Consider the following 11,674-nt stretch of genomic DNA (forward strand, 5'->3'; position numbering starts at 1 on the left):
GGCCTCACCCCCACCTGTCGACAACTATTATGATAAGAATAAAAAAAAAATGGTTTTATTACTTTAGGAAATTACAGTTACATAGGGTGCGCATCATAGTATTATCTGCATTAGAGCCAATATTGGCATAAAAAAAAACACATACTTGAAAAATACTTTGCTTGTCTACAGTCTACAGTTCTTTGTTGTATGCATTTTATGCTATTGTAATGTTCTCAGTGCTGAAACAGGAAATACACTCAGAACATTCCCCTGGGTCCTCTTAGTTTCATCTGGAACATCTTTCCCTATTTATTGTCTTGGGGCATACCCCGACTAAGAATTTTCCTAGTCGACCAATAGTCGTCATTAAGGGCCATTAGTCGACAAGTCACCCGCATGTTTACGATATTGATTTTATTTTGGTCGGGGCAACACAATGGTTTGAGTTGAAGGTGTGAGAAAGAATAGTATCAGTAACATTGTTAACACTGTGCTACATTACAGAGAAATACAAAACCGTACTAATGAACCTTCATTAATATAGGCCTATATTTTATCTACAAGTGCACGTCACACACTGAGCGAGCCGCCTATTAATGACGCTGTGGGCAAAGCAGTAATGATTGTGCTAAGTGGCTAATGGGCATGTAGCTACTTCCATGTTTCAGATGATACGTCATGTTTGTAGTCGACCAATGAAGATGAGTTTACATATCACCTTGGGTTCGTCCTTCACCTTCTCAAAATGATCCCGCACTTTGGATTTCCTGCCCGACATGTTGTTAACTAGCCTGTGTAATAACCGCAGGTACCAGCCCTGGAAAATTAGGGGCCGTACACATGCCACTTCTTCAATCACCTAGAAAACACAACACACTACTCTTGTGCCTTTGCTGTACCAGCTTTCAAGAGCGCAGCGGCAGGTTGCGTATGAGGTTGCTAAGCAGAGTGCAGAGCTGATCTTCTTCCAGGCACTGTTGATAAGTGTGTAGGCCTATCGTCTGTGGGACAGATGTAAAGCTCTGGGTAGCCCTGCACTAACATGATCAACTTTTCCATATTTATCCGTATTTACAGAAGATGGTAAAGATATCTGTCGGCTGTGATTGGTTTGTTATGTGACTCCTGTCTGACTGCTGACCGTGGCAACTTCCTGTGTCTGTCCTTTCAAATTACACTCCAATATGGTTCAGTCATATAGATTTTGATTTATTTTGACAAGGAGCAGCTCCTAATAGAGTTTTGTGGTTTTTTTTGTTTTTTTTCTGAGACTGAGAGACCAAAGTAATCTTGCCAACTAATGACCTTTCTGGTCGACTAATGTTTGGTCGACTATGACAGGCAGCCCTACAATGTCTGTTGTTTTTGGATTTGGAAGAGAGATGTTCGTGTTTACAAATATTTTTGGACTGTCCTAGACCAGAGGAATAACATGTATGAATTTTAAAAATGGTTTTAGTTCCCCTTTAATGGTTAAAAAAAACAACACAACTCCAACAGTAAAAAATCTACTTAATGCAATTAACTCCATAATCTCTGCCCAGTGCTCTAAAAGTGTCTGTTAAATTTGGTGTGGTGTTACGATGCTGGGTTCACTCTTACCACCCTAATATCTGCCGCAGGCATCTGTTTTCAACGTAGAAACTCTATAAAACCCACTGTACACTGCCTGCTCAGCACCAGACCACAGACAGACACAGTTAGGGACCAGCTGGTGAACATAGTGGAGCACTTAGCAGCTAAACAGCCAGATATTTCCCTCAGGAGTTGGTAGAGAACCAAAACAGAGCCTAAAAGAGAGTGAATATTGGATTTACATTCATCAGGTGGCCAGAAACACGACTCCAGATGAATAATAATGTTGCTCTGTAAACGCTGGATGTGCGAGATAAACAGGAGGCTGTTTGCTAATAAGTTCTGCATAGCAACTTAGAGGGTGATGACATGTCAGTGTTGCGTTCACAGGTCATTACCACTGCCCACAAATGGCAAGAAAACATGTTATTTAATGTTGAAGTTCTCCAGTTACGTAATCTTAATCACAGTGATTTCAGTATTTGTGCTACCACCAATGCACTAATCTTTTGACTAACTGAACATATTCCTAAGGACTTTGACAGGAGTGATCACAACTATTTGCCTCACAATGTCCACAGTAAAGTAATTACTAGATGGGGGCTTATATTTGAAAAGTACTAAATATATCAATATGACAAAGTAATCTACTCAAGTCCTTACATTATCTGGTTTCTAAGAAGCAGCGCTGGCCTGGTGGTTACAGAGACAGTCAGGTCAAATCCCAGCATGGGCAGTAAAATGTAGGTAAGAGTTAATTATGAATACTCTCGCCTCTCAGCTATCATCGATGTGTCCTTGAACAAAGCTTGCTCGCCTCAACACTGCATGAGCACAGCTTAGAGGTGTATGTAGCTGTGTGTGCTGTGAAACCGCAGTAAACATATTATTTACCACGATAAATGTTGCGTTTTTAGTGTCATTTGTCACCCGACTGCACAAATTATAAAACAATTATAGCTTATTTTATTGTGCCTTTTAAAACTGTCTCCACAGATCTCTGATGACATTGTTTTAAGTGTAATGGCAAAGAAATCCTTTAGATCTAAAACAGGAACCTCAACTGAACAGCACACAATGACACCACTTAAACATCATTTAAACCTGGTGATAGGACTTTAAAAGGACTGCCTGGTGGATGCAAGACTTCCTGTAATACCCTCCATAGTTTTAATAGAAGAGACAGATCACTACTGCAGTTCTCTTTCATTTAATAATAATGAGTCTCCTCCTGCACCCAGATAAATGACGCTTTGTTCCAAACCGTATTCCAGTTTTAATTGAACCACTTAGAAAAAAATGGAGATTTCATGCAGGTTCTCTTCTCAGTTTTTACGATCATGCAGCGAATGTGTAACTGTTAAATGTCTCAGTAATAAGACCTCTGCCGTGGCCTCTGGGTCGTAAGGTGCCTTAATGCAGTGTGTGTTTGAAAAGGGGTGAGGATGAGATCATGGCAGATGTGAGAGGAAGTGCTCCTCCAGGCTATGTCTCAGGCAGGCCAAAGGATACTGTGTCATCGACAGGTGCACAAATATGCACTGTAGTCAACATTATGACGATATGGTTTCTAGTGTTGTGGTTGGAAACAGCCTGTAGGCAGGAACCTGATCTGATAAGTATGGTGGAAAGTGTGGGAGGTTCTGGCAATCGTTTCAAGAGGTGCAAAAGAGGGAACGAGAACTTAAAACTACATAAATAGAAATTACTATTCTTTTTAATTCTGCATTATTAAAGGCCCTCAAATGATCTTAATGCTGTTGACAAAATATGGAGCTGATTTAGTAATTCTAACTCTTGAATCTTTACTTTGCATTTCAAAACTTTTAACTTACTAATAACTTCCTGTTCCAGGGCCCCATCAAAGTTCTTGATTATGTTGCATTCATGTGATATTAGAATAATTGGAAAAATAAGTTCCCAGCCAACTTTGATGTGATATAGGCAGAAACATGGCAGACAAAAGTCAATGTTTGGTTGATGGTACGAAACTTTTTATTAATTCACATATTGCATTGTTCACATGTAATTTGTAATATGATATTAGATTGTAACCATTAGTTGCCATCCACGTAGAGTGACCTAGATTAGTTAGAAATGTTATTCATTAGCATTACCCTGATAACAAGTCAGCTAACGCAATATTTTGGTGGTTTTAGGGAATGTATCGTAGGCAACTGGACTTGCTTGAGTTTCTTGAAGATGTTACGCTTCCCATCCAAGAAGCCTAGAAAACCTACGCATATGGACCAACACCTGCTGTTCGACTCTCACAGCCACTGGAGCACAAGCTGGGAGTCATCAGAACCCTGAACCATTGGGCTGAAAACGTGCCAACGAGGACGGAGGGGAAGGTGAAGGAACAGAAACACATCAGGGAAGCACTTAAAACCTGTGGCTACCCCAACTGGGCCTTTGCAAAAACCTCAGAAAGACCCAAAACAGACAGAGAGGAAGAGACAAAAACTATAATAAAATACAACCAAGCGGCTGAAAAACGAAGCCAACATGGAAGTGCCAAAAACTGCTCTGAGGCTGGCTCCAAAAGCAAGTCAATCCCCACAGACCCCCCAGTGTCAAATGCCCAACATTACAGCAGAAATAAACACGTTTGCAGTCTAGTTCAAAAATCAGTTTTGGTCTCTACAGCTAATTTCAACATTCATTCAACTGTACAGGGATCAACTAACCCGTTTACATTTTATGAAGGCTAAAGTTAAGCATAATTAAGGGCGGGGTGCTTCGATTGACAGGCTGTCCACCCCTTGCTCTTCCACAGCTCCAATCTCTCGTCCCAGTATGGTCACTTCTGGCTCCAAAACACTAAGTTGGCGACAGCTGAAATGCTGAATTTGAGGCTTCAGAACATTTTTAACAGTCTGTGAATACAACACATCATCTTTGTCGTGTCCATGTTGTTGCCACAGTATGACTTAAAAGCTCATGAACACACAGAAGTCAGAAGAACGACTTCCCCACTTGGGAAATGGGACCATCTGAGGAGCTCACAAATGCAGCATAACTTCAGAGACAGGGCTATCTGCTGAGTCTCATGTGTCAGGTATGAAGAGAACCTTCAAACAGCCTTTGATCTTGAAAGTGCACCGAGGTGGGGAAGCAGGTAATGAGATCTGTACTGGAGCACAATACTGTACTTGTACACAATACCAAAATGGTGTAGTAGTAAGTCCTTTTGTAACTTTAGACAATAATGAAAGTTAGCAGTTGAACAATAGAGCCTGATTTTGCATTGACATTGAAAGGAATACACATACCAGTATTTAATTATGAATACATTTGCAACTACAAATAACACGAGACTCACAGTCCTGCAACTGAATAATGAGCTCCTTGTCTACTTTTTTGTGTCACATTTATTGAGAGCAAAGAACAAACGTTTTGTCCCACGTCAGGCCTCCATCAGTGTGGAGGATTTGCAGTGAGAAATGCCTGACATAAAGGATAAAGGCTGAATGTTTGTAACTATGCAGCCAACAAAAGGGACAAAAACAATTACCAAGAAAGTCTCTGTTAGAGAGCCGGCTAGCGTGCCAGTTTGTGCCTGTTTCTGTGTCCCGGGCTTTAATTATTGAAACCATTGTTTATTCATCGGTTTTAACCCTTTGTTGGCCCATGTTGTATGTTGATATGCACACATTCATTTAACTAGACAGTAACTAGCAGCGGCAGTGTTTTTTAAATGTCCAATGGGATTTAGCAGGACATATCAGCATATGATATAATGAGGATGTTTTCTTTAGTGTGTAATCACCTGAAAATATGAATCATCATGTTTTTGTTGCCTTAGAATGAGCCACATAGGGAGCGGGTCCTCTGCCACGGAGATTGCTATGTTGCACCGACATGTTTCTAGGGTAGCCCAGAATGGACAAACCAAGCACTGGCTCTAGATTTGGCCATTTCCATTTTCGTGTCAGCCACTATAGTTAGCAGCCAGTCTACTACGAGTCGCATAGTGTTAAACAAACACTGATCTTTGATGTGAAACTGCTTTATGCAGTGTTTTTATTGGTTTTATTCATATGGTGCATTTGTTTCGGTGTGGAAGAGACCTCTGAGGATAATTCAACTCCCTGCTCCTAGCTTTGGAGTGATTTGGGAACGTTCTCAGACCAACTCTAAGCAAGGAAGGGGCAGAAACTTTTATCTCATTGAAGATGTGGTTGACCCTGTTGCTAGGTATGATTCTATCTTTTAACATATGTGATTGGTTGTCAGAGACATGCCCCTTTGTGAGCCTGCAAGGTGTGGACAAATGAACTGCTGACTGTGAAAGGGTTGTCATTGTTAGTGTGATCACTCTGATGATGGAAGGTTTAGACAGACCCAAGTCATCACTGCTGCCTTTTTCAATTTTTCAAATATCTTAGCGTCGGGATCATTTAATTTCTGGCGTTATAGCATTAGGTGGGAAATGTGTGTGTATCCCTAATGAGATCAACCACAAACATTATCGCTGCATGATCTAATCTGTAGCATTTCATTTACTCACTGCACTGTTATCCAGAGTTTGGAGAGTAATTCTCATACCTCTTTCTGCCATTTTCTTCTCCTCTTAAGAAATGCCTCAGCCTCTTTAAACAGTTTTCCACCTTAGGAGCACTAAGCTGCTCTGTGAATAACTTTGATCTTTACAAGGACCTAGCCTCAACTTTAAGGGGAATTTCTAAGAAAACGTCACAATTTTGTGAATACCGCCTCTGGATCTTACGTTATCAGAGGAAAGAGGTGAGCACGCAGGTGCTGGGCTAGCAGCCCATCTGCGACAAGCCAAACAGCATAGGAGAAACACTGACTTGTAATATCACATTGCTTTATTTAGTGCTTTTACTACTTTATATCACCTGATCTGTTTGATTTGGAGAGGAAGAGAGCTCTGCGGATAATTTAGCTCCTGAAAAACCTCCTGAACAATGAACACTAAAGGAATCCTAACCAGGAGTTCCCACTTTTCACATGGGAGAAGTTTCAGGATGTTGCAGTTTTGCCTTTCCTAGATAGTACAGAGATAGACATGAAAGGGGGAGAGCGGTGACGTGCAGCAAAGAGCAGAACTCTGGCCAGTGCACGGGACTCAGCCTATATGGGTGCATGCTTTACCAGTATTCAGCTGCCGGTGACTGAGCAGCTAAACTGGGGATTAGCTGGGTATTAAGACTCAAAATGTTTGGTAATGACTGAAATGTCACAGTAGTAATGAGTGTAGAAAACTTGCAAGTCATCAGTTGTTTACTTAAACTTTGACAAAATCGTCCTTGATTTAAATTAAGCCTTTCTAGTTAGGTAATGTTTTTGTATGACTGCCAGTGTTAAACACTTATTTTCTTCAACTTTAAAAAAGTTTTTTCTCAAAGTAAAGTGTCAAAAAGTATTGTTCAGCATTGGCACTGAATCTAAGCTTGAGTATCAAACAATACCCAGCTCTACTGGGGATTCATCTCTGTCAAAAGCAAATTGACTGTGTTGATAATGGAGGAAAGACTGATGACCCCCACTGACTTGATGTTTAGGAAACCAGACTCATAGATTATTTTCCATCAGCAAATCTGAGCCATCAGAAGTCTTAACAGCATGCATCCACCCATATTGTAAATACTCAGAAATCCCAGTTGGAGCACTACAAACAGTTTTGTGTTGGACACTGATTAACTGCACAAATACAGAAGTCTCTGCTCCAGCATTTCTGTACTGCTCGGAGCTATGATTCTTTGCTCGTTATTATATTGCAGAGGGAAAAAAAGAGAAAGAGAAGGCTGTAATTTACATCTGTAAGATTAAAAACAATTCAGGCAGATAAACAGAACAAATACATTGTGATTTACATTCTATGACCGCACATCTGAGCCCAAGGGAATAAAGGAAAAAGATCCTAAAGGTTTTGTTTGGTTGCACATGCCTATACTCATTCCAGGAATGTGGAGAATGGTGAGCAAGCGACAAGAGAGGCCTTGTATTTGTAGGTCTATCTCCTGCCCACCCTGTAGATTAGCCTCTTATCTTCTATATGAGACAGTGCCGACGGATTTGGATAACAAGACTTTGGCATCGGCACCACGCTCCCTGCACTGAGAGCTCTGCTGTATCACAGAGAGTCCCTGTGCCAGAGCTAAGCGGCACAGACAGCCTTGGACCAGGCAGTGGGTGGATATGGGGAGCCACATAATAGGCAGCTTCAGATGCTGCTATTCCTTCTCCTTGAGCGCAGCTGATGTTTTTTTTTTCTCTCCTGGTTGTCTCTTATCATAGATATGACTGTAACATGGGATTATGAGATACGCCCCAGAGTCCAGATTCAATTCACACTTTCCCACATATCACCTGGATGGATGTGTGGCTGTGATTCCCGTGGCCATTGACTCATTCCATCTCAGTCTGTGCTGTTATCATGTGACTAGCCAGGCAATAAGGCAGGCTGAAATGCATCCTCCAGCTCTGACTCATGATTCGATCTGACTTGTAGTCTCTCTCACCTCGGGCCGGAATTGATAGGTGGCGTTAAGTGCACACCTGGGACCCGACGTCGGGTCTGTGCGCTTTCTCCCCATTTCCATTGCCCCTAAGACCAGGGCCTCAGACAGATATTAAGCAGGAGTACAGCTCTGCACACTTGGCAGCCCACGCAGACTTACCGAGACAGAGCTGCCTGCCACGTTAGGCGTGAGTGCCAGTCACCGTCGGGTTCAATGGACGAAACTGGAGCACATTCCTGAGACCTTACACGTTGTTTGCTAGTTAATAAATCTCTTAGCCTGCAGAGGACAGAAAACACAGGAAGGTGATGATTATCTAGAGCTGAGAGGTAACAGGAGAGGACACAGAGTCAGGTTACACTGAACAGGTTTGTCACTCTGTGCAGGGATTTGACTTTCCCACATTTATCCAAAGGGGGTCATGAATGTCTGTATCAGGTTTCAGGAAAATCCATCCAATGGTCGTTAAAACAAGCACACATTTGTAATAGCTGCGACCATACATTCATGCGCCCATGTGTACACACACACACACACACACACACACACCATCACAGGCATTTGTCACTAGTCCAATGTTGCCTCCCTGCGACAACTGGTTCATCATTTATGAAAGGGGATGTGACAAACTGGTGTGTGTGTATCAGAGTTAATATTGTTTTTTATTTTCTGGTAGGCTTTATATTTATTTTGTTTTTAATTTATTTTTGTTTTCAGTCATGTTTCCAGTTTCCAGTTTCCAACGTAGGTTTGTTTGTTTCAGTTTAGTTTTTATTGTTCAAAGATGTTTACTTTTGTCTCAGGTTTTATTGCTTTCAGTGATAGTTGTTTTTAAATTTATTCTTAAATTAAACTATCAGGGGTATTGTCAGGGGCAAGATTTAATATAAAAGCATTACAATACAAACACAAAACTGTGTGAAGGTAATTTACTTAGTCATGTAGACTAGAGGGAGACACAGGAGTGGATTTTCATCCCTATCCTGTCCCATCCCACGAAAAAAACAAACAAACTCCTGTCCCAACCCATTCAGGTGTTGTGTTTTTAAATAATAAAGAAAATAGTGTTTTTAATATTAGAACTGCATATACATATAATGAAAACTAAGTATATCCAAGCATAACACTGAAATAACTCCTAACATAACACTGAACCAGCTATATTGTACATATTTTTGTTATAATATTTTTATAGCATATTTTTCATATTTTTATTGTAATTTATATTTTTGACTGTTGCAGTACTTTTACTTAAGTTTTATTTAATCTTTATATGCTTACTGAATGTTCATTGTATGCACAAAACACCAAGGCAAATCCCTTGTAAATTCCTTAGCTTGGTGCTAACACATAATGGGAATTAAAATTACTGCGCTAATGGAAAAAGCATAGCAATAATATTGTCTTAACAAACAATCCATTTTACTTAACATGCTTAACATAAAATGACATATATGCTCATACTTGAAGGCATATGTTTCCTATTCTCTGAACTAACAGCTGCTGACTTCACGTTATGATTCTGTCTCCTGTTAACATTTTTCCTGTCCAGTCCCAGTGACGTGATGAGAAATGAAACTGACTCCCATCCTGCGGGAATCTCATGGGAATCTTGTGAACCGCAAGATTCTCGAAAAAATGTCAGTCTCTAATGTAGATGTCCCACTCTCAAGAAACATATGTGCCTATGCCCCCTCATGCTTGTTGTGTTGACAAATATGACCACATTGACTAAAACTAAAGATGTTTCCTGTAGATTTTACATTTTATTTTAGTTAGTTTTGTAAGCAGATGTTATTATTTTTAAGTAAGTTTTCATTATTATTTCATTAGTATAGAAATTATTAGCATTAGTATATTAGTATATAAGTTTGTTCACACCTAGTTTTAGTTTTTAGTTCAGTTTAAGTCAACTATAATGTGTACATATGTCTATCTGTGTATGTGTGTGTGTGTGTGTGTGTGTGTGTTTCTACAAAGCTTGTCATGTTATAGGAATCTGTTTAGAAGTTATGCACCCTTTTGTTGTAGGCCACTCCCACTGCCACCCCTCCACCCCTTAGCCACACACACACACACACACACACACACACACACACACACACACACACTTGACCTCCATGCCAAATTTCAGTCTCCTAGGGCAGACACTGTGCCTGCCAAAGGGCGGGGGAATTTCTGTGGACCAATTGACTGACCTATAGGGCTGCTGGCCACAGCTAATGATTCACTAAAAGCCAAAAATGTCAATCTCGTGGTGGCACTACAGGAAAAGTCAGGATCACAAAAGTCAGTAGTCTTCATTCTTTGAGGACCATCAATGACTGAACCATGGGCTGTATATAAAGATGGACAACATGCCTCCACTTCCTCCCACTGTACAAAAATAAAGCCAAAACATCCTACATATGGCCGCTGCCATCTTGAGCTGGTGATGTCATTTGGAGCCAGAGACTGCGCATAAGCGACTTCCATGTTATCTAGTTCCTGCCTGTATACCTGTCCGACTAATTGCGAGCAGCGCCGTTGATCACGAACACACCAATTGGCACATGCAGCCGTCAATCATCACATCACACCCCCGTTTTTATAGCATCAAATAACTCAAACCACACCTATCAGCAAAATTAACACTTGAATATACAGCAGTGTGATAACTACCTAAAATGACAGAAACCATTTTTGGGAAAATTGTACCTGACCTCATCTTTTAGTTTGACCCATGTCCCATCCACTAACCAGGAGGGGTTTACTGCAGCCAGCCACCAGGGGGCGATTGAGATATTTTGGCTTCACTTTTGGGGCACTGATGTCATCCATCCTTATTTGCAGTCTATGATACGCACCAAATTTTATTGTAATACTTCTGATAGTTGTTGAAATACTTCAGTCTGGACCAAAGCAGTGGACAGACAGACAGAAATTTTGCCATCTAAAGATCCATGCCACTTATTTGATTTATAAATGGGGCTATTTAACTTAGTTCATGTACCACACATTTCACCACACGGTCCCATCACTGTTATCCTGCCAATTATGTCATTCAAATGATTCCTTTGACATTAGAAAAAGAATTACATATGTTTCTAAGGTCATAGCTATTAGACTAATTACTTTAGTTACTACACAGGTCCAAATTAGGAATTGATGAGAACTGGTAGGTTAATATCATAGTTAAAATGTGCAAGGGGTTTCCAAAAACTAAAATGTATGACTGTGTAATCACATTACAGCGCTGAAGGATTGGGTTAAGGGTATTTCACTCTGCTTCCTGAAGAGTTGCGATACACATTTAGGGGCTATTGAGTATTCAGTAATCAGGCTTTGATTTGATTTCTGCTCTTCATTGGGGTCATCCCGTGGCCATGCCATTTGCTGATTTCTATATTTGCTGATGTCTTTTTGATGTGTTTCATAGTCATTAGGCCTGTTTGTCTCTGATAAGAAAACTATTACCCCAGTCACAGAGGCCATTAGGGGCTTTTCCTCAGACTAGCATTTAGCATGAGGTCTCCTCAAGAGCTTCGTTTATCCTGTAATGGAGTGGCCTGATCTGCCATGGGTCCAATGTACAGAACTGCTAATGTCCAATCCCCTGTAATTGCCTCCAGGTTCTCTGCTGCTGG

Source organism: Epinephelus lanceolatus, chromosome 8 (assembly GCF_041903045.1).
Source record: "Epinephelus lanceolatus isolate andai-2023 chromosome 8, ASM4190304v1, whole genome shotgun sequence".
Taxonomy (NCBI): Eukaryota; Metazoa; Chordata; class Actinopteri; order Perciformes; family Serranidae; genus Epinephelus; species Epinephelus lanceolatus.